We start from the raw sequence: 25,867 nt of genomic DNA on the forward strand, positions 1-25,867 counted from the left end.
AAAGATTCAGGAATCCGAGAATAAGCTTACTTCCATGAGTTCTTCACGATTTCGGATTTTGCTATAAAATGAATTCCTTCACTCAAACTAAATTAAAACTGCTAAACCGCTAATCTGTTACATGCAAGGCAGATGTCAAATTCACCAAAATAGGATCTAAGGGTATTTGGCCAATCGAGCTGTAGCAGCTTTGGTAAAAGAGTATAAGTTGAAGAGTTTGTGAATAAAGGTGTGCGCACACATAGTGAGTTGTAGGAAAATAGGCAGGGAGCAATGCCGGCTGGGGTATAGGTTCTTGTATGTTGTCTGACTGTTTGATTTGAATGTGTTGTGTAAGTGTCCTGTTGAATGTTACATGTTTGGGCTTTGACACGCTTCACTGTGGTTGTTAACTGTGTGGTGCGTCCTGAAATGTTATATGTTTGGGCTGTGTGACATGCTTAATGCTTTTCAGTAGCAACCCACTTATTCATATATAGCAACTGACAACATAAGAAGTCCAGACATACTTTGATAGTAGTTGTAGAAGTATCCTTATTGATAATAGATAAACTAATTCATAGTGATAGAACAGTAGATGAACAGGTGCCTGCACATGTCTCATGAAAATAAAATGGGTGTATGATTGCTGACGGCAGAGCAATACTGCCAAACTTATGAGTTCTTGTGGCAAACTTGATTCAGTGTCTTGACGTGTATACGCTGTTTCGCTGACTTGTCACAAGAAACAAAGTGTGTTTGATAAGATCCGACCATTTTATTACGGGAGGATCAGTATGTATGGATTCTGATGTGACTGATAAACCCATTCGTATCTTAAGCATAATCTAATACGTGAGACAACGCCCTGGCACACAATCAAAAAAAAAAAGAGAGAGCGGTTTTGTGTCCCCTCAGTCCATAATGTAGAAAAGAGAGAAAAAAGCCTTTCTGATTTGGTGTGTGTGCTCACAGTGCAGAGTGTAGAGAAAAGAGAGAAAAGAAAGCCGTTTTGGTGTCACGGGTGTTTTGACTTACACACACACATTTCTGAATTGAGAAAGGAAATTATTTTAGAGGAAGCACTAGAGTTTAGATCCCACATTTGTTGATAGGTATTCATTTAATTTTTCTTTTAATCAGTTTTAAAGTGAATACTAACTGAGAAATGAAAAAGGTGAAGAGTTTAGAAGCTTGGTTCAAGAGCAAAACTTGGTTTATGATCAGCTGAGTCTCTAAACAGAACAGCAAAGGGCTTCATCGAACATTTAAAAAAGATTCAGATTGTTAGAATATCCAGAATTTATAGGAATGGTGGTGATTACTCTTATTTTCTAGAATGGAAATAACTGCACCATGTCTGTTTTATGAATTTAAGGGGCTAAAAAGTTTTGTTCTCGTTTTTCTATGATTAACCGAATGTATGTGAGAGTCCAAAGAGACAGAAGGGTTACGGCCGAGCGCTGGACCTTCCAAAAAAGATGAGACAGGCTGGACCCGTGCCATACTAGTTAAGACCTGCCTGTGGATAACAGGTTCTTTAAACTCACACAAACTCACACACGTTCGCACACATACACCCATACACACACACATTCTTGAACTTGCTGCAAGATTAAACCTTTGCATTAACTGACTCCAGCAACTCTGAGTCTCATTGAGAGACTTTTCTCAACAATTGGGTCCTCAAACCAGATCTCAACGTTTATTCCGCTGTCCAGGTTCGGAGCTGAAATCGTGCACGGGGGAGTCCAGTACTCCTAATGAAAGACCCCCTGCTGAATTGCGGTAATTAGGGGCCAGTGTCCACTGAAAGGGGGAAAAAGGGACGAGATCGTACTTTTGAATCAATGGCCAGTGCAGGCATCAACAATAATGGTGTTATTTCACCCATTAACACTTAAGGTACCTCATGCAGTGGCTGTGATATGGTTACTTAACAAAATATCTTTACCAGACATCTCTCCTACATAACAGTTCTTCTTTCACAGCCACACCTTGTTGTCGAGAGATGTGCTACACTTAATCCATCCACACTGCTACCTACCCCACAGATGGAAAGCCTCATGATTGCATGTCAGAAATAACCATCAGTGTTTTACCCAGGCCAGACTTAACTGATATACGTTATGAAAATGCAGAAATAACTATATTTATTCAACAGATCAAGGAAAAAAACCCTGATGGCACAAATGCTACAGGATTTGCAGTAGTAACAGAAACTGAAGTTTTCTTAAAACAACCACTACCAAAAAATTACTCTGTTCAAGCAGTCGAATTGGTAGCTTTAACTGAAGCTTGTAAATTAAATAACAAAAAGGTTGTTAACGTTTACACTGACAGTCAGTATGCCTTCTCAACTGTACATGTGTTAACACAGCATTGGAAAAACAGGTATGTTGACATCCACAGCTAAATGTATAAACTACAAATATTTTAGCATTATGAGATGTTATTCAATTGCCATCTACAATAGACTCGTATGAATGACCGGAAGGAAAACCATACTGCCAAAGAATTTGTATAAATATGCTGCAGTATTGAGCCACGGACCATGTCATGTCTCAACAGGAGGGATGGAAGCAATAATGAACAAGGTTTTTACAGCATATGGTTTTACTAATTATTGAAATTTTTTTTTTAGAATAAATAAATGAATAAAGTTTTGTCTAGCAGGTCAAATATGTGCAAAATACATTCCCCAGGGCAATCTAAGACCAAAACGAAGATAATTCCCTAAGCCAGTGTATCTTTTTCAACATAATTGTTTGAATTTCATTATTTCATTATTGTGTAGATTTCATTGAACTAAATTAATGTTAAGGGAAACGATTCTGCTCAGTGACAACAGAGGTTTTTACCAAATGGTCTGAAATATTTCCACGTGCATAAGCAGATGCACATTGTGCCAGGAAGGGCCCTCGGACGTGAACCAGTGGACAGTTATCGCTTCTCTGCCTTTTGGCTAAGATCAAGTGTAGTATCTGTTCTTATCAGTTTAATGTCTGATATGTCCTCTATGCGAGGACTACATATTAAATGGATTTTTATCAATAGGAGTTGAAAAAGGAGCTTGCTCCGTTCACTCCAAGCATCGACCCGGTACTGCAGTGCCGCTGGGAACGATGCGCTCTCCTCTGCTCTTGTGAAAAAGCAAACAGCGGTGCAGGATGGAAGTTTCAGGGAGCCCAAGATGAAACTTTCTTTTAATCTGCTGAGAAAAGGGAGTGAATGCGAAGCAGACTTTAACACGGCTCTGGGAGCGAGCCGTGTGCGGGCTAACCGGGAGAATTGCTTGAAAGAAATGCGACACCGAATGAGCGGTCAGAACAAAGCCTCAATACGGTGTTCCCGTGTTGTTTGTGGCTGCCTTGTCTTTTGCACAGAGTAAAAGACAAGGCAGCCATCGAATAGGGCCAGATTGTTCCTACTTGGTCAGCCGAGGAGCAAGGGGGGGTAGCAAGCGTCTCAACCAAGCAAAGCTCACCATGGGGAAGGTGGCTATGCCAACTAGCCTGATGCCCTGCTCCCGCAGTGATGGATAATCGTACTCTGGTTTCTCTTCATAACGTACAAGTCTTTCGCCTTTTACTAAAGACTTCTGTGGAGAGCAGCACTAATGAATTGTTTCTGTTTTTGGCAGGCTTTACCTTTGGAGGTGAAGCCCTTTCTGTCTGTGCAAAAGAAATCTTGTTACTGTGCAGAGTGACTTCTCTGAGTAGAGTCGCCTTACTTGTTGGGACTGTGCCGATGTTCGAAGCTGGAGTGCAAAGTTGTTGCTTGAATTGTGCTCGCTGGAGCGTGCGGTAGTGTAAAGTTATACCATTTAAAAGGGCTGAAGAGTGCTCAGTGCAGCGGGTGGGCGGAGGTGCAAAGAGACACTATGGCCATAAAAAGAACACCGCTACAAGTGCGCATTGTGCCAGGAAGGGCCCTCGGACGTGAACCAGTGGACAGATATCGCTTCTCGGCCTTTTGGCTAAGATCAAGTGTAGTATCTGTACTTATCAGTTTAATATGTGATATGTCTATGGAAGGACTACATATTAAATGGATTTGTATCAATAGGAGTTGAAAAAGGAGCTTGCTCCGTTCACTCCAAGCATCGACCCGGTACTGTAGTGCCGCTGGGAACGGTGCGCTCTCCTCTGCTCTTGTGAAAAAGCAAACAGTGGTGCAGGATGGAAGTTTCAGGGAGCCCAAGATGAAACTTTCTTTTAGTCTGCTGAGAAAAGAGAGTGAATGCGAAGTAGACTTTAACACGGCTCTGGGAGCGAGCCGAGTGCGGGCTAACCGGGAGAATTGCTTGAAAGAAACGCGACACCGAATGAGCGGTCAGAACAAAGCCTCGGTGTTCCTGTGGTGTTTTTATAAAATGCGGTGAAAAAAAAGGTGCGAATGCCCCATAGAAAACTTAAAGGTGGAGCGGAAGTGTTCGGCTGCAAGAAGGTGTGAATGTCCATCTATAGTTGGTGAAAAGCAGGAAAAGCAAGGTCTGAATGCCCAATCTTACATCATCAAAAGCGAGATCAGAGGTGTTTGGCTGCAAGAAAACGGGTAAGGTGTGAATGACCGACTAAATATCAACAAAAGTGGGGGCGGAGGTCTTCGGATGCAAGTGGGTCTGAATATCCCACCATACAAGTATGGTGGAGAGGAAGCTGTGAATGGCCGACCATAGTTTGCAAAAAGCGGGTGAGAAAAGGTGCGAATGTCCAACCATACATGATCAAAACAGGGAGCGGAGGTGTTTGGCTGCGACAAGGTGTGAATGTCCACCCATAATTAATGAAAAGCGGGCAACAAGTAGGTTCGAATGCCCAACCATACATCATCAAAAGCAGGAGTGGATGTGTTCGGCTACAAGAAGGTTTGAATGTCCGAGCATAGTTTGTAAAAAGCGGGTAAGAAAAGGTTCGAATGCCCGAACATACACCATCAAGAGAGGGAGCGGAGGTGTTCCGCTGTAAGACGGTGTGAATGTCCGACCATAGTTGGTAAAAAGTGGGTATGAAAAGGTTCGAATGCCCAAATTCGGCTGCAAAAAACTGTGTTCGGCTGCAAAAAGGTGTGAATGTTTGACTAAAGTTTGTAAAAAGCGGGTAAGACAAGGTGCGAATGCCTGACAATGTATTATCAAAAGCGGGAGCGGAGGTGTTCAGCTGCAAGAAGGTCTAAATGTCCATCATTAATTGCTAGAAAACATGAAAGAAAATTTTCGAAAATCAATCCGCACATGATAATAAATGGGAGAGGAGGTGTTCAGCTGCAAGAAGGTGTGAATGTCCTACCATAATTGCTGAAAAATGTGTTAGAAACGGTAAGAATGCCGGACCATACATCATCAAAAGCTAGAGAGGTGGTGTTCGGCTGCAAGTAGGTGTGAATGTCTGACTAAAGTTCAAATATATTAACAAAAGCGGGAGGAGAGGTCTTCGGATGAGTGGTTGAGAATTTCCAACCATAATCTATAAAATGCGGTGAAAAAAAAGGTGTGATAGAAACCTAAAAGGTGGAGCGGAAGTGTTCGGCTGCAAGAAGGTGTGAATGTCCGTCTATAGTTGGTGAAAAGCAGGAAAAGCAAGGTCTGAATGCCCAATCTTACATCATCAAAAGCGAGATCAGAGGTGTTTGGCTGCAAGAAAACGGGTAAGGTGTGAATGACCGACTAAATATCAACAAAAGTGGGGGCGGAGGTCTTCGGATGCAAGTGGGTCTGAATATCCCACCATACAAGTATGGTGGAGAGGAAGCCTTGAATGGCCGACCATAGTTTGCAAAAAGCGGGTGAGAAAAGGTGCGAATGTCCAAACATACATGATCAAAACAGGGAGCGGAGGTGTTTGGCTGCGACAAGGTGTGAATGTCCACCCATAATTAATGAAAAGCGGGCAACAAGTAGGTTCGAATGCCCAACCATACATCAACAAAAGTAGGAGTGGATGTGTTTGGCTACAAAAAGGTTTGAATGTCCGAGCATAGTTTGTAAAAAGCGGGTAAGAAAAGGTGCGAATGCCCGACAAAGTATGATCAAAAGAGGGAGTGGAGGTTTTCGGCTACAAGAAGGTTTGAATGTCCGACCATAGTTTGTAAAAAGCGGGTAAGAAAAGGTGCGAATGCCCGAACATACACCATCAAAAGAGGGAGCGGAGGTGTTACGCTGAAAGACGGTGTGAATGTCCGACCATAGTTGGTAAAAAGCGGGCAAGAAAAGGTTAGAATATCCAACCAAACATAATCAAAAGTGGGAGCAGAGCTGTTCGACTGCAAGTAGGTGTGAATGTCCACCCATAATTCCTGAAAAATGGGTAAGAAAAGGTGCGAATGCCCAACCATACATCATCAAAAGAAGAAGTGGATGTGTTCTGCTACAAGAAGGTTTGAATGTCCGACGATAGTTTGTAAAAAGCGGGTAAGAAAAAGTTCGAATGCCCGAACATACACCATCAAAAGAGGGAGCGGAGGTGTTCCGCTGTAAGATGCTGCGAATGTCCGACCATAGTTGGTAAAAAGCGGGTAAGAAAAGGTTAAAAAACCCGACTGTACACAATCAATAGCGGGAGCGGAGTTGTTCGGCTACAAGAAGGTGTGAAAGTCCGACCATGGTTTGTAAAACTCGGGTAAGACAAGGTGCGAATGCCCGACAATGTATGATCAAAAGAGGGAGCGGAGTTGTTCGGCTGCAAGGTCTGAATTTCCAACCATAATTTGTAAACACCGGGGAAGAAAAGGCTCGGAAGCCCGACTATACACCATCAAAAGCGGGAGCGGAGGTGTTCAGCTGCAAGAAGGTCTGAATGTCCATCAATAATTACTGAAAAATGGGTAAGAAAAGGTGTGAATGCCCAACTATACATCATCACAAGCAGAAGTGGATGTGTTCGGCCACAAGGTTTGAATGTCCGACCATAGTTTGTAAAAGGCGGGTAAGAAAAGGTTCGAATGCCCGAACATACACAATCAAAAGAGGGAGCGGAGGTGTTTCGCTGCAAGAAGGTGTGAATGTCCGAGCATAGTTTGTAAAAAGTGGGTAAGAAAAGGTTCGAATGCCAGAACATACACCATCAAAAGAGGGAGCGGAGGGGTTCCGCTGTAAGAAGGTGTGAATGTCCGACCATAGTTGGTAAAAAGCGGGTAAGAAAAGGTTGAAATACCCGAACATACACAATCAATAGCGGGAGCGGAGTTGTTCGGCTAAAAGAAGGTGTGAAAGTCCGACCATGGTTTGTAAAAAGCGGGTAAGAAAAGGTTCGAATGCCAAAATATACACCATCAAAAGCGGAAGCCGAGGTGTTCGGCTGCAAGTAGGTGTGAATGTCAGATCATAATTTGCCAAAAGCTGATGAGAAAGGTGTGAATGACCGACAATAATTGCTGAAAAATGTGTTAGAAAAGGTAAGAATGCCGGACCATTCATCATCAAAAGCGGGAGAAGAGGTGTTCGGCTGCAAGAAGCTGTGAATGTCCAGCCATAATAACTCAAAAACGGGTAAGAAAAGGTAGTATTGCCAGACCATGAATGATCAAAACAGGGAGCGGAGGTTTTCCGCTGTAAGAAGGTGTTAATGTCCGACCATAATTGGTTAAAAGCGGGTAAGAAAAGGTTAAAATACCCGACTGTACACAATCAATAGCGGGAGCGGAGTTGTTTGGCTACTAAAAGGTGTGAAAGTCCGACCATGGTTTGTAAAAAGCGGGTAAGAAAAGGTGCAATTGTCGGACAATGTATGATCAAAAGAGGGAACGGAGGTTTTCAAATGCAAGAAGGTCTAAATGTCCAACCATAATTTGTAAACACCGGGGAAGAAAAGGCTCGGAAGCCCGACTATACACCATCAAAAGCGGGAGCGGAGGTGTTCAGCTGCAAGAAGGTCTGAATGTCCATCAATAATTGCTAGAAAACATGAAAGAAAATTTTCGAATATCAAACCACACATCATCATAAGCGGGAGAGGAGGTGTTCAGCTGCAAGAAGGTGTAAATGTCCGACCATAGTTTGTAAAAAATGGGTAAGAAAAGGTGCGAATGCTCAACCATACATCATCAAAAGCAGGAGTGGATGTGTTCGGCTAAAAGAAGGTTTGAATGTCCGACCATAGTTAGTAAAATGCGGGTAAGAAAAGGTTCGAATGCCCGAACATACACCATCAAAAGTGGGAGCGGAGGTGTTCAGCTTCAAGACGGTCTGAATGTCCATCAATGATTGCTAGAAAACATGAAAGAAAATTTTCGAATATCAAACTGCACATGATCATAAGCAGGAGAGGAGGTGTTCAGCTGCAAGAAGGTGTGAATGTCTACCCATAATTACTGAAAAATGGGTAAGAAAAGGTGCGAATGCCCAACCATACATCATCAAAAGAAGAAGTGGATGTGTTCTGCTACAAGAAGGTTTGAATGTCCGACGATAGTTTGTAAAAAGCGGGTAAGAAAAAGTTTGAATGCCCGAACATACACCATCAAAAGAGGGAGCGGAGGTGTTCCGCTGTAAGATGCTGCGAATGTCCGACCATAGTTGGTAAAAAGCGGGTAAGAAAAGGTTAAAAAACCCGACTGTACACAATCAATAGCGGGAGCGGAGTTGTTCGGCTACAAGAAGGTGTGAAAGTCCGACCATGGTTTGTAAAACTCGGGTAAGACAAGGTGCGAATGCCCGACAATGTATGATCAAAAGAGGGAGCGGAGTTGTTCGGCTGCAAGGTCTGAATTTCCAACCATAATTTGTAAACACCGGGGAAGAAAAGGCTCGGAAGCCCGACTATACACCATCAAAAGCGGGAGCGGAGGTGTTCAGCTGCAAGAAGGTCTGAATGTCCATCAATAATTGCTAGAAAACATGAAAAAAAATTTTCGAATATCCAACCGCACATGATCATAAGTGGGAGAGGAGGTGTTCAGCTGCAAGAAGGTGTGAATGTCCACCCATAGTTCCTCAAAAATGGGTAAAAAAAAAGGTGCGAATGCCCAACCATACATCATCAAAAGCAGGACTGGATGTGTTCGGCTACAAGAAGGTTTGAATGTCCGAGCATAGTTTGTAAAAAGCGGGTAAGAAAAGGTTCGAATGCCCGAACATACACCATCAAAAGAGGGAGCGGAGGTGTTCCGCTGTAAGATGCTGCGAATGTCCAACCATAGTTGGTAAAAAGCGGGTAAGAAAAGGTTAAAAAAACCCGACTGTACACAATCAATAGTGGGAGCGGAGTTGTTCGGCTACAAGAAGGTGTGAAAGTCCGACCATGGTTTGTAAAACGTGGGTAAGACAAGGTGCGAATGCCCGACAATGTATGATCAAAAGAGGGAGCGGAGTTGTTCGGCTGCAAGGTCTGAATTTCCAACCATAATTTGTAAACACCATTGAAGAAAAGGCTCGAAAGCCCGACTATACACCATCAAAAGCGGGAGCAGAGGTGTTCAGCTGCAAGAAGGTCTGAATGTCCACCAATAATTACTGAAAAATGGGTAAGAAAAGGTGTGAATGCCCAACTATACATCATCACAAGCAGAAGTGGATGTGTTCGGCCACAAGGTTTGAATGTCCGACCATAGTTTGTAAAAGGCGGGTAAGAAAAGGTTCGAATGCCCGAACATACACAATCAAAAGAGGGAGCGGAGGTGTTTCGCTGCAAGAAGGTGTGAATGTCCGAGCATAGTTTGTAAAAAGTAGGTAAGAAAAGGTTCGAATGCCAGAACATACACCATCAAAAGAGGGAGCGGAGGGGTTCCGCTGTAAGAAGGTGTGAATGTCCGACCATAGTTGGTAAAAAGCGGGTAAGAAAAGGTTGAAATACCCGAACATACACAATCAATAGCGGGAGCGGAGTTGTTCGGCTAAAAGAAGGTGTGAAAGTCCGACCATGGTTTGTAAAAAGCGGGTAAGAAAAGGTTCGAATGCCAAAATATACACCATCAAAAGCGGAAGCCGAGGTGTTCGGCTGCAAGTAGGTGTGAATGTCAGATCATAATTTGCAAAAAGCTGATGAGAAAGGTGTGAATGACCGACAATAATTGCTGAAAAATGTGTTAGAAAAGGTAAGAATGCCGGACCATTCATCATCAAAAGCGGGAGAAGAGGTGTTCGGCTGCAAGAAGCTGTGAATGTCCAGCCATAATAACTCAAAAACGGGTAAGAAAAGGTAGTATTGCCAGACCATGAATGATCAAAACAGGGAGCGGAGGTTTTCCGCTGTAAGAAGGTGTTAATGTCGGACCATAATTGGTTAAAAGCGGGTAAGAAAAGGTTAAAATACCCGACTGTACACAATCAATAGCGGGAGCGGAGTTGTTTGGCTACTAAAAGGTGTGAAAGTCCGACCATGGTTTGTAAAAAGCGGGTAAGAAAAGGTGCAATTGTCGGACAATGTATGATCAAAAGAGGGAACGGAGGTTTTCAACTGCAAGAAGGTCTAAATGTCCAACCATAATTTGTAAACACCGGGGAAGAAAAGGCTCGGAAGCCCGACTATACACCATCAAAAGCGGGAGCGGAGGTGTTCAGCTGCAAGAAGGTCTGAATGTCCATCAATAATTGCTAGAAAACATGAAAAAAAATGTTCGAATATCCAACCGCACATGATCATAAGTGGGAGAGGAGGTGTTCAGCTGCAAGAAGGTGTGAATGTCCACCCATAATTCCTCAAAAATGGGTAAAAAAAAAGGTGCGAATGCCCAACCATACATCATCAAAAGCAGGACTGGATGTGTTCGGCTACAAGAAGGTTTGAATGTCCGAGCATAGTTTGTAAAAAGCGGGTAAGAAAAGGTTCGAATGCCCGAACATACACCATCAAAAGAGGGAGCGGAGGTGTTCCGCCATAAGAAGGTGTGAATGTCCGACCGTAGTTGGTAAAAAGTGGGTAAGAAAAGGTTAAAATACCCGTCTGTGCACAATCAATAGCGGGAGCGAATGTGTTCGGCTACAAGAAGGTGTGAAAGTCCGACCATGTTTTGTAAATAGCGGGTAAGATAAGGTGCGAATGCCCGACAATGTATGATCAAAAGAGGGAGCGGAGGTTTTCGACCAAAAGAAGGTCTGAATGTCCAACCATAATTTGTAAAAACCGGGGAAGAAAAGGCTCGAAAGCCCGACTATACACCATCAAAAGCGGGAGCAGAGGGGTTCAGCTGCAAGAAGGTCTGAATGTCCATCAATAATTGCTAGAAAACATGAAAGAAAATTTTCGAATATCAAACCACACATGATCATAAGTGGGAGCGGAGGTGTTCAGCTGCAAGAAGGTGTGAATGTCCACCCATAATTCCTCAAAAATGGGTAAAAAAAAAAGGTGCAAATGCCCAACCATACATCATCAAAAGCAGGACTGGATATGTTCGGCTACAAGATGGTGCGAATGTCCACCCATAATTCCTGAAAAATGGGTAAAAAAAAGGTGCGAATGCCCAACCATACATCATCAAAAGCAGGTGTGAATGTCAGATCATAATTTGCAAAAACCTGATGAGAAATGGTGAGAATGCCCGACTATACACCATCAAATGCGGGAGCGGAGGTGTTCGGCTGTGTGAGTAGGTGTGAATGTCCAACCATACTTGCTGAAAAATATGACAAAGCAGTTTTCACTTGGTTTGAGTGAAGGAATTCATTTTATATCAAAATCCGAAATTGTGTAGAACTCGTGGAAATAAGTTTATTCTCGGATTCCTAAAGGTTTAGTGTTGTTCTTTGGTATACTGCAAAGTAATACTTTCTATTTTGTTGAAACCGATTCAGACATGGATAAATATGAAGGAAAAAGCAGTTTTAACTTGGTTTGAGTGAAGGAATTCATTTTATATCAAAATCCGAAATTGTGTAGAACTGGTGAAAAGAAGCTTATTCTCGGATTCCTAAAGGTTTAGTGTTGTTCTTTGGTATACTGCAAAGTAATACTTTCTATTTTGTTGAAACCCATTCAGACATGGATAAATATGAAGGACAAAGCAGTTTTAACTTGGTTTGAGTAAAGGAATTCATTTTATATCAAAATCCGAAATTGTGTTGAACTGGTGAAAAGAAGCTTATTCCCCGATTACTAAAGGTTTAGTGTTGTTCTTTGGTATACTGCAAAGTAATACTTTCTTTTTTGTTGAAAGCTATTCAGACATGGATAAATATGAAGGACAAAGCAGTTTTAATTTGGTTTGAGTGAAGAAATTAATTTTATATCAAAATCCGAAATTGTGTAGAACTGGTGACAAGAAGCTTATTCTCGGATTCCTAAAGGTTTAGTGTTGTTCTTTGGTATACTGCAAAGTAATACTTTCTTTTTTTGTTGAAACCTATTCAGACATGGATAAATATTAAGGACAAAGCAGTTTTAACTTGGTTTGAGTGAAGGAATTCATTTTATATCAAAATCCGGAATTGTGTAGAACTCGTGAAAAGAAGCTTATTCTCGGATTCCTGAAAAAAATTAGTGTTGTTCTTTCCTATCCTGCAAAGTACTACGTTCTTTTTTGTTTAAAGCTATTTAGACATGGGTAAATATGAAGGACAAAGCAGTTTTAACTTGGTTTGAGTGAAGAAATTAATTTTATATCAAAATCCGAAATAGTGTAGAACTGGTGACAAGAAGCTTATTCTCGGACTCCTAAAGGTTTAGTGTTGTTCTTTGGTATACTGCAAAGTAATACTTTCTTTTTTGTTGAAAGCTATTCAGACATGGATAAATATGAAGGACAAAGCAGTTTTAACTTGGTTTGAGTGAAGAAATTAATTTTATATCAAAATCCGAAATTGTGTAGAACTGGTGACAAGAAGCTTATTCTCGGACTCCTAAAGGTTTAGTGTTGTTCTTTGGTATACTGCAAAGTAATACTTTCTTTTTTGTTGAAAGCTATTCAGACATGGATAAATATGAAGGACAAAGCAGTTTTAACTTGGTTTGAGTGAAGAAATTAATTTTATATCAAAATCCGAAATTGTGTAGAACTGGTGACAAGAAGCTTATTCTCGGATTCCTAAAGGTTTAGTGTTGTTCTTTGGTATACTGAAAAGTAATACTTTCTATTTTGTTGAAACCCATTCAGACATGGATAAATATGAAGGACAAAGCAGTTTTAACTTGGTTTGAGTAAAGGAATTCATTTTATATCAAAATCCGAAATTGTGTTGAACTGGTGAAAAGAAGCTTATTCCCCGATTACTAAAGGTTTAGTGTTGTTCTTTGGTATACTGCAAAGTAATACTTTCTTTTTTTGTTGAAACCTATTCAGACATGGATAAATATTAAGGACAAAGCAGTTTTAACTTGGTTTGAGTGAAGGAATTCATTTTATATCAAAATCCGGAATTGTGTAGAACTCGTGAAAAGAAGCTTATTCTCGGATTCCTGAAAAAAATTAGTGTTGTTCTTTCCTATCCTGCAAAGTACTACGTTCTTTTTTGTTTAAAGCTATTTAGACATGGGTAAATATGAAGGACAAAGCAGTTTTAACTTGGTTTGAGTGAAGAAATTAATTTTATATCAAAATCCGAAATTGTGTAGAACTGGTGACAAGAAGCTTATTCTCGGACTCCTAAAGGTTTAGTGTTGTTCTTTGGTATACTGCAAAGTAATACTTTCTTTTTTGTTGAAAGCTATTCAGACATGGATAAATATGAAGGACAAAGCAGTTTTAACTTGGTTTGAGTGAAGAAATTAATTTTATATCAAAATCCGAAATTGTTTAGAACTGGTGACAAGAAGCTTATTCTCGGACTCCTAAAGGTTTAGTGTTGTTCTTTGGTATACTGCAAAGTAATACTTTCTTTTTTGTTGAAAGCTATTCAGACATGGATAAATATGAAGGACAAAGCAGTTTTAACTTGGTTTGAGTGAAGAAATTAATTTTATATCAAAATCCGAAATTGTGTAGAACTGGTGACAAGAAGCTTATTCTCGGACTCCTAAAGGTTTAGTGTTGTTCTTTGGTATACTGCAAAGTAATACTTTCTTTTTTGTTGAAAGCTATTCAGACATGGATAAATATGAAGGACAAAGCAGTTTTAACTTGGTTTGAGTGAAGAAATTAATTTTATATCAAAATCCGAAATTGTTTAGAACTGGTGACAAGAAGCTTATTCTCGGACTCCTAAAGGTTTAGTGTTGTTCTTTGGTATACTGCAAAGTAATACTTTCTTTTTTGTTGAAAGCTATTCAGACATGGATAAATATGAAGGACAAAGCAGTTTTAACTTGGTTTGAGTGAAGGAATTCATTTTATATCAAAATCCGAAATTGTGTAGAACTCGTCAATCGACGCTTATTCTCGGATTCCTGAAAAGGTTTAGAGTTGTTCTTTCCTATCCTGCAAAGTACAACGTTCTTTTTTGTTTATAGCTATTATGACATGGATAAATATGAAGGACAAAGCAGTTTTAACTTGGTTTGAGTGAAGGAATTCATTTTATATCAAAATCCAGAGTTGTGCATTATGGCAGCAGAATTGTAGTCTGAATACCTTTTATGCCAAATAGATTTGCCTTGCCAAGGGAAGTTTTATAAATGTTTATTGTTTATGTTTAAAATATATAAACTAGCAGAATAATTCATTCATCCGCCTGGTCCCTCCCACCCCGGAGAGGGCAGCCAGAGACTGGCTGCAATAGGCATCCCCGCAACCTGGGACCCAACACAGGGCAGGAGGGCCTTATGTCCACCAGGCTCAGGGCCTGCAGTCACCATATTCCGGGAGCTACTGTACCCACAGAAGGAACTGCTTTGTCCTTCATATTTATCCATGTCTAAATAGCTTTAAACAAAAAAAGAACGTTGTACTTTGCAGGATAGGAAAGAACATCACTAATTTTTTTCAGGAATCCGAGAATAAGCTTCTTTTCACGAGTTCTACACAATTCCGGATTTTGATATAAAATGAATTCCTTCACTCAAACCAAGTTAAAACTGCTTTGTCCTTAATATTTATCCATGTCTGAATAGGTTTCAACAAAAAAGAAAGTATTACTTTGCAGTATACCAAAGAACAACACTAAACCTTTAGTAATCCGAGAATAAGCTTCTTTTCACCAGTTCTACACAATTTCGGATTTTGATATAAAATGAATTCCTTCACTCAAACCAAGTGAAAACTGCTTTGTCATATTTTTCAGCAAGTATGGTCGGACATTCACACCTACTCACAGCCGAACACCTCCGCGCCCGCATTTGATGGTGTATAGTCGGGCATTCTCACCATTTCTCATCAGGTTTTTGAAAATTATGATCTGACATTCACACCTGCTTTTGATGTTGTATGGTTGGGCATTCGCACCTTTTTTTACCCATTTTTGAGGAATTATGGGTAGACATTCACACCTTCTTGCATCTGAACACCTCTTCTCCCGCTTATGATCATGTGCAGTTTGATATTCGAAAATTTTCTTTCATGTTTTCTAGCAATTATTGATGGACATTTAGACCTTCTTGCAGCTGAACACCTCTGCTCCCGCTTTTGATGGTGTATAGTCGGGCTTTCGAGCCTTTTCTTCCCCGGTTTTTACAAATTATGGTTGGACATTTAGACCTTCTTGCAGCCGAAAACCTCCGCTCCCTCTTTTGATCATACATTGTCCGGCATTCGCACCTTTTCTTACCCGCTTTTTACAAACCATGGTCGGACTTTCACACATTTTAGTAGCCAAACAACTCCGCTCCCGCTATTGATTGTGTACAGTCGGGTATTTTAACCTTATCTTACCCGCTTTTTACCAATTATGGTCGGACATTCACACCTTCTTACAGCGGAACACCTCCGCTCCCTGTTTTGATCATTTATGGTCTGGCAATACTACCTTTTCTTACCTGTTTTGAGTAATTATGGCTGGACATTCACAGCTTCTTGCAGCCGAACACCTCTTCTCCCGCTTTTGATGATGAATGGTCCGGCATTCTTACCTTTTCTAACACATTTTTCAGCAATTATTGTCGGTCATTCACACCTTTCTCATCAGCTTTTTGCAAATTATGATCTGACATTCACACCTACTTGCAGCCGAACACCTCGGCTTCCGCTTTTGATGGTGTATATTTTGGCATTCGAACCTTTTCTTACCCGCTTTTTACAAACCATGGTCGGACTTTCACACCTTCTTTTAGCCGAACAACTCCGCTCCCGCTATTGATTGTGTAGAGTCGGGTATTTTAACCTTTTCTTACCCGCTTTTTACCAACTATGGTCGGACATTCGCAGCATCTTACAGCGGAACACCTCCGCTCCCTCTTTTGATGGTGTATGTTCTGGCATTCGAACCTTTTCTTACCCACTTTTTACAAACTATGCTCGGACATTCACACCTTCTTGCAGCGAAACACCTCCGCTCCCTCTTTTGATTGTGTATGTTCGGGCATTCGAACCTTTTCTTACCCGCCTTTTACAAACTATGGTCGGATATTCAAACCTTCTTGTGGCCGAACACATCCACTTCTGCTTTTGATGATGTATAGTTGGGCATTCACACCTTTTCTTACCCATTTTTCAGTAATTATTGGTGGACATTCAGACCTTCTTGCAGCTGAACACCTCCGCTCCCGCTTTTGATGGTGTATAGTCGGGCTTTCGAGGCTTTTCTTCAACGGTGTTTACAAATTATGGTTGGAAATTTAGACCTTGCAGCCGAACAACTCCGCTCCCTCTTTTGATCATACATTGTCGGGCATTCGCACCTTGTCTTACCCGCGTTTTACAAACCATGGTCGGACTTTCACACCTTCTTGTAGCCGAACAACTCCGCTCCCGCTATTGATTGTGTACAGTCGGGTTTTTTAACCTTTTCTTACCCGCTTTTTACCAACTATGGTCGGACATTCGCAGCATCTTAGAGCGGAACACCTCCGCTCCCTCTTTTGATGGTGTATGTTCGGGCATTCGAACTTTTTCTTACCCGCTTTTTACAAACTATGGTCGGACATTCAAACCTTCTTGTAGCAGAACACATCCACTTCTTCTTTTGATGATGTATGGTTGGGCATTCGCACCTTTTCTTACCCATTTTTCAGGAATTATGGGTGGACATTCACACCTACTTGCAGTCGAAAAGCTCTGCTCCCACTTTTCATTATGTTTGGTTGGATATTCGAACCTTTTCTTAACTGCTTTTTACAAACTTTGGTCGGACGTTCACACCTTCTTGCAGCCGAACACCTCCGCTTCCGCTTTTGATGGTATATATTCGGGCATTCGAACCTTTTGTTACCCGCTTTTTACCAACTATGGTCTGACATTCACACCGTCTTTCAGCGTAACACCTCCGCTCCCTCTTTTGATGGTGTATGTTCGGGCATTCGCACCTTTTCTTACCCGCTTTTTACAAACTATGGTCGGACATTCAAACCTTCTTGTAGCCGAAAACCTCCACTCCCTCTTTTGATAATACTTTGTCGGGCATTCGCACCTTTTCTTACCCGCTTTTTACAAACTATGCTCGGACATTCAAACCTTCTTGTAGCCAAACACATCCACTCCTGCTTTTGTTGATGTATGGTTGGGCATTCGAACCTACTTGTTGCCCGCTTTTCATTAATTATGGGTGGACATTCACACCTTGTCGCAGCCAAAACAGGGAGCGGTCCCTGTTTTGATCATGTATGGTTGGACATTCGCACCTTTTCTCACCCGCTTTTTGCAAACTATGGTCGGCCATTCACAGCTTCCTCTCCACCATACTTTTATGATATTTAGTCGGTCATTCGCACCTTACCCGCTTTTGGCAAACTATGGCCTTCTTGCATTCAAAAACCTCTGATCTCGCTTTTGATGATGTAAGGTTGGGTATTCAGACCTTGCTTCACCTGCTTTTCACCAAATATAGCCGGACATTCACACCTTCTTGCAGCCGAAACACTTCCTCTCCACCTTTTAGTTTTCTATGGGGCATTCACACCTTTATTTTCACCGCATTTTATAAAAACACCACAGGAACACCGTATTGAGGCTTTGTTCTGACCGCTCATTCGGTGTCGCGTTTCTTTCAAGCAATTCTCCTGGTTAGCCCGCATTCGGCTCGCTCCCAGAACCGTGTTAAAGTCTACTTCTTATTCACTCTCTTTTCTCAGCAGACTAAAAGAAACTTCCATCCTGCACCTCTGTTTGCTTTTTCACAAGAGCAGAGGAGAGCGCACCGTTCCCAGCGGCACTGCAGTACCGGGTCGATGCTTGGAGTGAACGGAGCAAGCTCCTTTTTCAACTCCTATTGATAAAAATCCATTTAATATGTAGTCCTCGCATAGAGGACATATCAGACATTAAACTGATAAGAACAGATACTACACTTGATCTTAGCCAAAAGGCCGAGAAGCGATAACTGTCCACTGGTTCATGTCCGAGGGCCCTTCCTGGCACAATGCGCACTTGTAGCGGTGTTCTTTTTATGGCCATAGTGTCACTGTGCACCTCCACCCACCCGCTGCACTGAGCACTCTTCAACCCTTTTAAATGGTATAACTTTACACTACCGCACGCTCCAGCGAGCACCATTCAAGCAACATCGGCACAGTCGCAACAAGTAAGGCGACTCTACTCAGAGAAGTCACTCTGCACAGTAACAAGATTTCTTTTGCACGGACAGAAAGGGCTTCACCCGCAAAGGTAAAGACTGCCAAAAATAGAAACAATTCATTAGTGCTGCTCTCCACGGAAGTCTTTAGTAAAAGGCGAAAGACTTGTACATTATGAAGATAAACCAGAGTACGATTATCCATCACTGCGGGAGCAGGGCATCAGGCTAGTTGGCATAGCCACCTTCCCCATGGTGAGCTTTGCTTGGTTGAGACGCTTGGTTGAGACGCTTGCTCCCCCCCCTTGCTCCTCGGCTGACCAAGTAGGAACAATCGGGCCCTATTCGATGGCTGCCTTGTCTTTTACTCTGTGCAAAAGACAAGGCAGCCACAAACAACACGGGAACACCGTATTGAGGCTTTGTTCTGACCGCTCATTCGGTGTCGCGTTTCTTTCAAGCAATTCTCACGGTTAGCCCGCACTCGGCTCGCTCCCAGAGCCGTGTTAAAGTCTACTTCGCATTCACTCTCTTTTCTCAGCAGACTAAAAGAAACTTCCATCCTGCACCGCTGTTTGCTTTTTCACAAGAGCAGAGGAGAGCGCATCGTTCCCAGCGGCACTGCAGTACCGGGTCGATGCTTGGAGTGAACGGAGCAAGCTCCTTTTTCAACTCCTATTGATAAAAATCCATTTAATATGTAGTCCTCGCATAGAGGACATATCAGACATTAAACTGATAAGAACAGATACTACACTTGATCTTAGCCAAAAGGCCGAGAAGCGATAACTGTCCACTGGTTCACGTCCGAGGGCCCTTCCTGGCACAATGCGCACTTGTAGCGGTGTTCTTTTTATGGCCATAGTGTCACTTTGCACCTCCGCCCACCCGCTGCACTGAGCACTCTTCAGCCCTTTTAAATGGTATAACTTTACACTACCGCACGCTCCAGCGAGCACCATTCAAGCAACAACTTTGCACTCCCAGCTTCGAACATCGGCACAGTGAACAAGTAAGGCGACTCTACTCAGAGAAGTCACTCTGCACAGTAACAAGATTTCTTTTGCACAGACAGAAAGGGCTTCATCCGCAAAGGTAAAGCCTGCCAAAAATAGAAACAACTCATTAGTGCTGCTCAATGTTGTACTTTGCAGTAAAAGAAAGAGCAAATCTAAAGATTCAGGAATCCGAGAATAAGCTTACTTCCATGAGTTCTTCACGATTTCGGATTTTGCTATGAAATGAATTCCTTCACTCAAACTAAATTAAAACTGCTAAACCGCTAATCTGTTACATGCAAGGCAGATGTCAAATTCACCGAAATAGGATCTAAGGGTATTTGGCCAATCGAGCTGTAGCAGCTTCGGTAAAAGAGTATAAGTTGAAGAGTTTGTGAATAAAGGTGTGCGCACACATAGTGAGTTGTAGGAAAATAGGCAGGGAGCAATGCCGGCTGGGGTATAGGTTCTTGTATGTTGTCTGACTGTTTGATTTGAATGTGTTGTGTAAGTGTCCTGTTGAATGTTACATGTTTGGGCTTTGACACGCTTCACTGTGGTTGTTAACTGTGTGGTGTGTCCTGAAATGTTATATGTTTGGGCTGTGTGACATGCTTAATGCTTTTCAGTAGCAACCCACTTATTCATATATAGCAACTGACAACATAAGAAGTCCGGACATACTTTGATAGTAGTTGTAGAAGTATCCTTATTGATAATAGATAAACTAATTCATAGTGATAGAACAGTAGATGAACAGGTGCCTGCACATGTCTCATGAAAATAAAATGGGTGTATGATTGCTGACGGCAGAGCAATACTGCCAAACTTATGAGTTCTTGTGGCAAACTTGATTCAGTGTCTTGACGTGTATACGCTGTTTCGCTGACTTGTCACAAGAAACAAAGTGTGTTTGATAAGATCCGACCATTTTATTACGGGAGGATCAGTATGTATGGATTCTGATGTGACTGATAAACCCATTCGTATCTTAAGCATAATCTAATACGTGAGACAACGCCCTGGCACACAATAAAAAAAAAAAAAAGAGAGAGCGGTTTTGTGTCCCCACAGTCCATAATGTAGAAAAGAGAGAAAAAAGCCTTTCTGATTTGTTGTGTGTGCTCACAGTGCAGAGTGTAGAGAAAAGAGAGAAAAGAAAGCCGTTTTGGTGTCACGGGTGTTGTGACTTACACACACACATTTCTGAATTGAGAAAGGAAATTATTTTAGAGGAAGCACTAGAGTTTAGATCCCACATTTGTTGATAGGCATTCATTTAATTTTTCTTTTAATCAGTTTTAAAGTGAATACTAACTGAGAAATGAAAAAGGTGAAGAGTTTAGAAGCTTGGTTCAAGAGCAAAACTTGGTTTATGATCAGCTGAGTCTCTAAACAGACCAGCAAAGGGCTTCATCGAACATTTAAAAAAGATTCAGATTGTTAGAATATCCAGAATTTATAGGAATGGTGGTGATTACTCTTATTTTCTAGAATGGAAATAACTGCACCTTTAACTGCACCTTTATGAATTTAAGGGGCTAAAAAGTTTTGTTCTCGTTTTTCTATGATTAACCGAATGTATGTGAGAGTCCAAACAGACAGAAGGGTTACGGCCGAGCGCTGGACCTTCCAAAAAAGATGAGACAGGCTGGACCCGTGCCATACTAGTTAAGGCCTGCCTGTAGATAACAGGTTCTTTAAACTCTCACACACACAAACTCACACACGTTCGCACACATACACCCATACACACACACATTCTTGAACTTGCTGCAAGATTAAACCTTTGCATTAACTGACTCCAGCAACTCTGAGTCTCATTGAGAGACTTTTCTCAACAATTGGGTCCTCAAACCAGATCTCAACGTTTTTTTCCGCTGTCCAGGGTCGGAGCTGAAACGGGGGAGTCCAGTACTCCTAATGAAAGACCCCCTGCTGAATTGCGGTAATTAGGGGCCAGTGTCCACTGAAAGGGGGAAAAAGGGACGAGATCGTACTTTTGAATCAATGGCCAGAAGCCATTGGCAGTGCAGGCATCAACAATAATGGTGTTATTTCACCCATTAACACTTAAGGTACCTCATGCAGTGGCTGTGATATGGTTACTTAACAAAATATCTTTACCAGACATCTCTCCTACATAACAGTTCTTCTTTCACAGCCACACCTTGTTGTCGAGAGATGTGCTACACTTAATCCATCCACACTGCTACCTACCCCACAGATGGAAAGCCTCATGATTGCATGTCAGAAATAACCATCAGTGTTTTACCCAGGCCAGACTTAACTGATATACGTTATGAAAATGCAGAAATAACTATATTTATTCAACAGATCAAGGAAAAAAATCCTGATGGCACAAATGCTACAGGATTTGCAGTAGTAACAGAAACTGAAGTTTTCTTAAAACAACCACTACCAAAAAATTACTCTGTTCAAGCAGTCGAATTGGTAGCTTTAACTGAAGCTTGTAAATTAAATAACAAAAAGGTTGTTAACGTTTACACTGACAGTCAGTATGCCTTCTCAACTGTACATGTGTTAACACAGCATTGGAAAAACAGGTATGTTGACATCCACAGCTAAATGTATAAACTACAAATATTTTAGCATTATAAGATGTTATTCAATTGCCATCTACAATAGACTCGTATGAATGACCGGAAGGAAAACCATACTGCCAAAGAATTTGTTTAAATATGCTGCAGTATTGAGCCACGGACCATGTCATGTCTCAACAGGAGGGATGGAAGCAATAATGAACCAGGTTTTTACAGCATATGGTTTTACTAATTATTAAAAAAATTTTTTTAGAATAAATAAATGAATAAAGTTTTGTCTAGCAGGTCAAATATGTGCAAAATACATTCCACAGGGCAATCTAAGACCAAAACGAAGATAATTCCCTAAGCCAGTGTATCTTTTTCAACATATTTGTTTGGATTTCATTATTTCATTATTTTGTAGATTTCATTGAACTAAATTAATGTTAAGGGAAACGATTCTGCTCAGTGACAACAGAGGTTTTTACCAAATGGTCTGAAATATTTCCATGTGCACAAGCAGATGCACTCTCAGTAGCAAAATCACGCGTAAAATAACTCATTTCTAGATTTGAAATTCCTGAAAAGATCTTCAGTGATAATTTGACACACTTTGTAAACAATGTCATCTCACTGATGGCAAAGAACTTAAAATAGACCTTAGAAACCACTGTGATATAGAAGGTTTCGCTAACACATTGGAATTGTTTTACTATTTACATATGCATGTGCAGTGAAGAATTGCTTGCTGCTGATAAATGCAAAGAAGAACAGCTTATACATAAATGCTCACATATAGGCTGCTGAATGCAATGAAGACCTGCTTATCCAGTAAAGTTCAATGTCAATGTGTAATATTCAATTAGGATTTGCAAAACAGTGAAGTTAAACAATGAATGGGTCCATAGTCGGTATGAGAAGACTACAGGAATATTTACCTGGGTGTACGTTCAAACAGAGATGAGAAAATTGCGATAAATTATTGTTTGTTTGTTTGTTAGTATGTATATGAATGTTATGTGTATAAACTGTGTTGAGTTGTAGTTACTCAGTAGTGTCTCAGTGAAACAACCGACGGGGGAAGCCTTGCGGTGACAACAAAAGCAGTGTTTTACTGATCAGTCAAGTTGCTCCAGTGTACTCCATACAAACTGGTTGGCTACTGAAGGGATAGAAAATGGGGAATACTTGTTTTAAAGCAAACAAGGAATTAGATGGGAAAAATACATGTTTTAACGGGACCCAGACAATATTAAATACTCAGACAGATGGGAGAAGAAGTGTAGTTTTGTAGGAAATCACAAAATTATTACATAAAATTAGTGAAATCAATTGAAGAATGCCTTTCTGAAGAGCTGTTTACCACAGATGAGCAGCTTTGCGACCAAGCACATTGTAGATCGCTTTACTGCCAAAATGATCTAGTTTAATGGATTGGTTTAGACATGCATAACAGCATTTTAAGAACAAAGAGAGAAACAAAAAGGGACAACGCTTCATGGTGGAAGGTGATGTATAAATAACTGTGTATATGATGAAGGAGAGACCATTTGAGCAGCACAGCCATTTCGCAGCACAGGGACAGCAGTCCAAGTTAAAGGATCTCCCAGGTGGTATCACCTGTCACACTGTGTCAAGGCATCAAAAGAAGAAAAAATCACCAAACTCAAGGACAAAGAGACGAAGACTCCGGTGAACGAAGAGAGAGGACTTACAAACCAGAAATACAAAAGGATGCTCGATATCAAGATCCAGAAGAAGAGGCTAACAATGCCACGAACACTTACGATGCTGGGAATGATGCCAGCAATGAACAGAGAAGAAGATTCAGTGTCATCAATCTGCAACACGTGCCTCTAATGAGGGGGTGAATATAGAATCCTCAACGATTACAACGTCTCTGGGAACTGTGACAACAACAAGGTTTAAACCATTTTGATATATATTGTAACCTATTGGCTAAGGAATAGTGCTGAAAATGAAGTAAATCTAATCCACCACTGTCCTTGGTCTTCTGTAGGGTTTTTAAACTAATACGTGGTGGTTTGTTTTTCCACAGAAATTTGGAGATGCATGAATCTAGTGACTTAAACCAAGTAGCAGATGGTTTTATGGGGATCATTGAGAACAAATAGTTAACTTTTGGTAGTATCATCATTTTAATGGTTGTAACTCTCCCCATAAGTGATATAGGTAAGGACTTCCAACGAGAGAGATCGTCCTCTACTCTCTTTAATAATTGCACATAATTTAGCTTTGTTAGCTCTGAGAGCCTGGAGGAAATGTTTATGCCTAAATATCTAATATTTCCTGACTGTAAAGTGATCGCAGGTATATTCTGGACCCTACAGTTAATGGGCAGAACTGTGGTCTTAGACCAGTAGATAGAGTAGTCAGAAAGTGCCGAGAATTTATTTATGAGTGTGATCGTGTGAGTGAGAGACGTCTCTGAGTTCTGAAGGAAAAATAATACATCATCAGCATGAAAACTTATTTTATGCTCAATATTTTGGGGTTGGATGCCTTTAATATTTCTATCTTGTCTGATAGCAGCTGCTAAAGGTTTGATGAAAATAGCAAAAAGTGAGGGAGAAAGTGAGCAACCCTGTCTTGTACCTCTCTGCAGACTGAAGCTTGGAGAAGTTTGATCATTTGTCCTGACACTTGCATTTGGGGAGCTATATAATATCCTTATCCAGTTGATGAAGTGTGACCCAAACCCGAATTTGTTTTATGCTGCGAATAAAAATTTCCAGTTCACTCCATTAAATGCTATTTCTGCATCTAGAGAGTCGATTGTGGTTTCCAAGTTGTTGATGGTAGAATAGTCTATGAGATTAATGATCCGGTTTGTGAACGAACTGTTGTGCCTACTGCTCTTCAGCCTGTCAAATGAAATGTAGAATTTAAAACGTGACAAATGAACGAAGACCCAAGGAGTTGAGTCGTAAACTAATCAATACTGTTTCCTGTGCGAGGACCCGTCAGTCGAGGAGTTGAGTCATGAACGAATCAATACTGTTTCCTGTCCTGCTGACTGAGCTTATGAAGCTGCCGCCTGCCATGTGGTGAGGAAGGGTACTGCATGAAAATGAACGAATCACTCACTGAGACAACTCGTTACTCCCGAGTCATATAAAAAATTTGTTCATATCGAACGAATCGCTCACGAACGACACATCACTATCTATTTGACGAGTTATGCATGAATTCGGATTTTGCAATAAAATTAATTCCTTCTCTCAAACCAAGTTCAAACTGCTTTGTCCTTCATATTTATCTACTTCTAATCTAGTTTCAACAATAAACAACCCCACATCATATTTGCTCTTCGCCCAAAGATCATTGGGCACTTCAGCCAACATGGGTATCGAAGACAAATCTTTTTCAGATAAAAAACATGCTTCAAAATGTGATTCTGTGGTAGGAATTAATTACACAGTTCTTTGACAATGCATTGTACTCAAAAATGTTTTTTTGTATGCTGACAATCGTTCAGAAAACATCAAATTTGGATCAGCAGGTGAAACGGTCCAATCTGTTTCTTTCTGACATGTAGCAACAAACTCTCCCACACCTTGTCAATGCCAGTGTGTAGGTTTGGCCAAGGAAATGTGAGGGCGAGTACCACAAACATTAAAAAAATCGAAGTGCTCTGGAGTGAGCGACACAGCCAATAAAGTAGGCGCACATATTTTTTCACTTCTTCTCATAGTCATTGTCAGGCCCCAAAGAAATGTGTGATGTGCAGTGCAAATCAGTAGGTTGCATGAAATCAGAAAGGGGTGAAACTAACACTTTTGCTTCTTTCACTAGTTGTTGTGAAAAAGGAGAGCTGGGAAGTTTCCACTCATAAGCATATGTAAGTGCCA

General features: G+C 41.1%; 6 non-coding genes across 6 annotated transcripts; 3 read left to right on the plus strand and 3 right to left on the minus strand.

The window, feature by feature from the left end:
• Nucleotides 1-2,924: 2,924 nt before the first annotated feature.
• Nucleotides 2,925-3,115, plus strand: LOC140276187 (U2 spliceosomal RNA). The gene has a single exon (XR_011908861.1). It is a non-coding gene; the product is annotated as a U2 spliceosomal RNA (small nuclear RNA).
• Nucleotides 3,116-3,526: 411 nt separating this feature from the next.
• On the plus strand, nucleotides 3,527-3,640 carry LOC140276415 (U5 spliceosomal RNA). Its single transcript, XR_011909011.1, has one exon. It is a non-coding gene; the product is annotated as a U5 spliceosomal RNA (small nuclear RNA).
• A 298-nt stretch (nucleotides 3,641-3,938) lies between these two features.
• LOC140276062 (U2 spliceosomal RNA) lies at nucleotides 3,939-4,126 on the plus strand. The gene has a single exon (XR_011908751.1). It is a non-coding gene; the product is annotated as a U2 spliceosomal RNA (small nuclear RNA).
• Nucleotides 4,127-18,066: 13,940 nt separating this feature from the next.
• On the minus strand, nucleotides 18,067-18,257 carry LOC140275894 (U2 spliceosomal RNA). Its single transcript, XR_011908598.1, has one exon. It is a non-coding gene; the product is annotated as a U2 spliceosomal RNA (small nuclear RNA).
• Nucleotides 18,258-18,532: 275 nt separating this feature from the next.
• LOC140275844 (U5 spliceosomal RNA) lies at nucleotides 18,533-18,646 on the minus strand. The gene has a single exon (XR_011908554.1). It is a non-coding gene; the product is annotated as a U5 spliceosomal RNA (small nuclear RNA).
• Nucleotides 18,647-19,047: 401 nt separating this feature from the next.
• LOC140276076 (U2 spliceosomal RNA) lies at nucleotides 19,048-19,238 on the minus strand. The gene has a single exon (XR_011908763.1). It is a non-coding gene; the product is annotated as a U2 spliceosomal RNA (small nuclear RNA).
• Nucleotides 19,239-25,867: the final 6,629 nt, after the last annotated feature.

This window comes from Leuresthes tenuis, unplaced genomic scaffold (genome assembly GCF_036924035.1).
Source record: "Leuresthes tenuis unplaced genomic scaffold, fLeuTen1.0.hap1 SCAF_18, whole genome shotgun sequence".
NCBI lineage: Eukaryota > Metazoa > Chordata > Actinopteri > Atheriniformes > Atherinopsidae > Leuresthes > Leuresthes tenuis.